General features: G+C 36.6%; 1 long non-coding RNA gene across 1 annotated transcript; it reads left to right on the top strand.

The window, feature by feature from the left end:
• The first annotated feature begins 215 nt into the window (after positions 1 to 215).
• Positions 216 to 630, top strand: LOC110675488. The gene is made up of 2 exons (XR_002499532.1): positions 216 to 323; positions 381 to 630. It is a non-coding gene; the product is annotated as an uncharacterized LOC110675488 (long non-coding RNA).
• The last annotated feature ends 4,917 nt before the right edge of the window (positions 631 to 5,547 follow it).

Genomic DNA, 5,547 nt, shown 5'->3' with positions numbered 1-5,547 from the left:
AGTACAGTTTAGTACCAAACCGCAAAGTCAATCCGGATGCATTGTGCGTTGGCGCATATGATCACGTTAATTTAAAATAGCTGTCAAAAAAACGGATTGTCAACCGGATCCATTGTGCTCCAGCCTTTACAGAGAGCGATACGTGAGAGATTCTCTCAATTTTCTCAGGATTCAATGACAGATGACTTTTTTTGTTTTTATTGACCATCATCGCAAAAATGTTTTGGACCGCAGATTACTTTTCCGATTTGGTGACCACCTGGAACCGGATCGAATTGAATGAGAAGGAATATCATCCATACGTAAACTGTATGCCAGAAAAGGTCAGTTGGAATAAATTATTTGTTCAAATATAACTACAATGATACTTTTTGATTCAGCTACGTTTCGAGACAAAAAATGAAAATTGGTGATTACTGCAGCGGTGGCAAAAAATCCAAACCACATTCCATCGTTCAATACTGCTGCAATCCAATCATCGCAACCGGCATCCCGATCTAGCGGATTCTGTGAAATAATTCGTCTATGTGACGGATGGTTAATCAGTGTTGAACGGATCAAGAAGCACCGAAACTTGAGCAGTAGCTTCACCAGTTCCGAACAGTGTCCGGCGGACATACATCCAGCGGCTGGTCACAGACACAAATAACCCGCTAAACGACCTGGTGAACTACGAAGAACGGCACCTTAAAATCCAATGGGATCGGTTGGTGGATGCGTTCGTGGCCGCCCTCAACGCATGTGCAGGAGAAGATTTGGTGGATTTGAAGAAGCTAGGAAAGCTCACGTGATCCTAAACAAACTGCCCGAGTCAAACTATCCCAGCATGCTAGCAGTCCTCAGTCAACTACATCAGAGCGTTGATGTTCGACAACTTTGTGAGCGGCCAATGAGGCCAGACGTAGAAGCAGCTGTGGAAGGAGATCGATCTGCAGATCTGCAGGCGCTGAAGGACCGAGATCGTACCATCCAGGCATTTAGAGGAAAATATTGTATACTTGAACGCTATCTGTAGCTTGGTACGTTGGTTTATGAGCAGGGTCACACGGTGACGTCGAACAAAAGCTTTGTGGAACAAATCAGCGTAGAGGTAGACGGGGCAAGATAAGCACCCTAAGAATAAAGGGTCAAACACAATGCAATGGCAAAACAGCAACACCGATTTGAATAACATGTCTTTGATCAATGTCGACTTGATCAGATTCAGCATGGATTTGACAAGAAGAGTGTAGATCAAGATGGGTGTTCCATTTTACCGTTCACATTGTGTTTGGGGTTTAAGTTTGATTTAAGTCTACTTAAACGTTATTATTTTGGTAAAATTAGTAATCGTCCTTATATTTGACATTAGGGTGGCGGTGCCATTAGTGGACTACCTAAGCTATAAAAAATCATAACAAAATAACGGAAAGGCTTAACAGAGATCTTTTGACGTCAACAGAAAGATTTCAACCTCTACTATATGGGAAAATATAAAAAGAGTGATAAAACTTATTTTTAAACATAAAATCGCTTGAGCCACTATTGGTACACGTGTTCCAGTAGTTGCGTTAGTGCTCCAGTAGTAGACGTTCGGGAATTATACAAAGAATTTTTAACAAAATGATAATTTTTTACATAGGCTTAATATTTTTTCCCTCGGGCTCTTCTTCATTTTTAAAGATCCACTTTAAAACTGCTTCCATCCGTTGATCCACTACTGGAACACGACGGCAACTACTGGAACAATGGAGCAAATTTTTTGCATAAACTTAATTATTTATATGGCTTTTTGATAAAATTAAAAGCAGAAATTTGGTAAATAGACTAAACTAGAGACCATCTATCCACCAAAAATAGCCCATGTCGTTTTTATCGAAAAATGTACGTTTTATTCCATAGTCCAATCTACTGGTACATTACAACCATTGGAACCGGCACCCTACATATTTCGCATTACGCATCGTAAACGATTGACGACGCTGGACTGTTCGCTTTGCTCGATAGTTCCTATCATAGGTACCTTTACTGTCATCGCTGTTGTAACACTTGCCATAACTTACGGGGCACTATTATCTTCCGGTTTGCATTCTTCGATAGATCGATCCGATTCGTCCTCTTTGTTGCAGCTGTCAACTTTCAGTGTTTCCGCTGATTCTAGTAATGCGTTGAATGGTTCGATCGTCATCTGCCGGCACACTGCTTGGGGGCCGGTTCTTCCGTTTCAGCCGTTGCTACATTGTCTTTTTTCGATAATATTGTGGGAAAAACAGCGGCTACTGCTGAGTTTTTTTTCCTTTGGTTCTAGGAGCTGAATCTGGTTCTATTTCAGAGTCCCGTCGACGATTGGCCAACGCTCGTTGCGGCTGCTTGGCGAGTACGAAATACTCTATATGAAAGCCACAGTCACAATTCACTGTAGGGCGGCTCGCAAGTGGATGATCAATCTGGAACATTGAATTGAGCCCCATCATTTTGCTGTCGATTTGCTGCATTCATTCTATGTTGGAAACCACTCATTTTATTGTCGATCACTTGATTTAGCTGGGGGTATAAAATTACCTTCTGAAGTGATATGATTAGAGAATATCTCAGGAAATTCTGAAGGCTACACGAAAAAAAAATCTGTGGTAAAAATGACTAATTTAGCTGACTACGCACATTCTTGAAACTATCATGGAATTTCAGACCAATTTACTATGTTTTCGGTACATCCCATCACATTACTGGTACATTTGACAGAATTAATTTACAACAATCTGATTTCGACTACAGACATGGTAAAATTAAGCACAATTCTGGTATATATTTTTTGAATATAGTATTGTAATATTTATAATATTTTTGTGTACTCTAAAACATTGACATGTCATTCAAGTCGGTGTTATCGTTTTGCCGTTCTTGCCGTAATGCCGTTGCATTGTGTTTAACCCTTAAGAAGAAATGTGACAACGGTATATTCCTTCGTGGCACCGATGATTACATTATTCTTGCTTCAGTGATTATTTTACCTAATAAATAGATGCTGGGATAGCTTTGCTATGCGTGTTGTGAATTCTTGAGACATGACCCAAACTAGGGTCGTAGGCTTAAGCACCATAGAGATGATCATCTAATTTTCATCAAATTGAAAGCCTTCAAAAGCTAAAATTTGTGCAACGAAACCAACTACAAGCCAAAACGAAGTTACACAATATTGAGTACAATGCGCACAATACCAAGCTGAACCAACACATCACGTGTGTAATTTTAAAACATTCTGAAGAACTGTTCTTGGGTTGATTTTATCTTCTTTTTCACAAAGAAGCTTCGTAGTCCTAATCATCTCTGTTCGTGGTGAAATTGAATTACACTTATGGTATGCATCAGTTAAATGAAGTAAATTATTCCTAACTAGTATGTGCTTTAGAACACCAGTTTATGGACACAAACAGACAATGATATGTTCTTTAAAATTTAATCTTTTTGCTGTTTAATTTATTGGAATGTTTAGTGAGTAGAGATTATATGAGATGAATTCATAATCAAATGTAGGGTGCTCATATCACCCCATCGATGAAAAATCGACTCGTAAAATTACAAGTTTAATCATTCTTCATTCGTGAAATTTATAAGGTAACGGAAGTCATGCGGATTTAGTGTATTGATCTAAAATTAAAAATAGTTTTAAGAATTACATTCATCTTTTTATTTGAATAAGACCGCAACAAGAACAGTCTTACTTATTACTTATTATTGATATGAGCCATTCGCAAGCTTTAAGAACATTTACAATACTTCAAGTGAGTAAAATTACTCACGAGTGAGTTAGTGTTAGTCAAAAACTCACTCACGAGTATGAGTTGTACAGCTTGAACTCACGCCTGAGTATACTCACGCGAGAGTTCAAGCTGTACAACTCATACTCGCGAGTGAGTTTGCAGTTTTCGGTGAGTACTCACGAGTTTCCCAACGCTGGTGGCATTTGGTTCGCTTCTCTACTCTCGGACGAACGAAACCAAGGCGAAATCTGCCGCCAACGATGTTCCGTACCTACTTCTTTCTTTTGCTTCAGCGGATGACATTAAATTGTCATGGAGAATACCCGAGCAAAGTCGAATAACAATCGCATAACATAGTGATAACAAGATGTACATCATTATTACATTTTGTTATTTTTTGTTATCAATACGAAGACTCTTGTTTTTACGAATTTTGAATCGAGGATGCCACCGACGAGTGAATGACGTAAAATGTTTGTTATCATAATTCGATCTTTATAACAAATTCATAACATAATGGGTTATCAATAAGGGAAATTGACTGAATAACAAAACTTGTTATCAATGTGTTTCAAATGATAACACAATGATATCTTTAGTGTAAACTTTTGTTATCATGTTTGTTATGTTGCCTGCTTATTCAACCAAAATGAAAACAAAATAAGGAGTGTATCGAAAAGTAGTCGCAAACATTCAAAACAGTCTCAAAAATAATGGGTTGAACCTACAAACAATTTTTTGATCAGAAATGCTTTACCATGTATTTAAAAATTATGATGCGGAGATATTTTTTTCAATAAAGTGGTATTTTGCATGATAATTTTGCAAATTACTAACAGATGTCGATGAAAATCTTACACACCTCTGAAAAAATTGATATGTTAATAAATGTGTTAAATTTTAAGAAAAAATGGTTTTTGTTTATGCTAATATATTCTGTGCCACAACTCTCATGACATAGTGTAAAAAATATTTTGAAAAATTCATTAACAAACATTTGAGAGCAAATACAAAAATCGAAAAAAGTCGATTTTTAAGGACCTCGTTTTTTGATTTTTTCTTTCTACACGTTAATGGTAATATCGTACGATTGTAACGAATAAAAAAATGTTTTTTGATTGGAAAAGTTTTTTTTGCATATTATGAAGTAACGTAAGCAAACAATGTTACTATATATAATTACCGCTGTATATGACAGAGCTTCAAAAGTTGATTAAACAAAAGTGACTTTCTAAAACCGACCTTGTTCCAATGATTGAGCTTTTTAAGAGCAATAATTATTATTTTTGAATTTATTTTTACGTGCTGTGTGAAGTAAACATATTTCCGATCGAATAAGCTTTTCATCCTATTTTGTTTGATATACATTTTGTTCAATACAAATCGTCGAATCTTCAGAAGACACTTCAAAAATGTAATTTTGTGCAAGATTTTATTTTCCATGCTCTATAAACCTTGTTGTATTTATATTAAGACTGCATATGATTCATAATTTTTTTAGCTGCTTCAATATTTGATGACATGATGAAGATTTGCGTGAAAAAAGCTTTTGAAAAGGTGAACTATGCTCTGAAATACACCGTTTTGAATGTTTGCGACTACTTTTCGATACACTCCTTATGTTATCAAATGCTTGTTATCGGATAACATAACTTGTTATCTTTTTGTTACCCAACTATGCTCGGGTAGCGTCCATTTGGAGCTGCGTGGAAGTGACGCAAAAGACACTGTTGAGGCTGTTTACGTGATGCTACACAAATGTGCCATCATTCAAGATGAGAAGGAAGTTATTAACATAAAGAATATT

Source organism: Aedes aegypti, chromosome 2 (genome assembly GCF_002204515.2).
Source record: "Aedes aegypti strain LVP_AGWG chromosome 2, AaegL5.0 Primary Assembly, whole genome shotgun sequence".
Taxonomy (NCBI): domain Eukaryota; kingdom Metazoa; phylum Arthropoda; class Insecta; order Diptera; family Culicidae; genus Aedes; species Aedes aegypti.
This window is presented reverse-complemented; position numbering and strand designations above follow the sequence as displayed.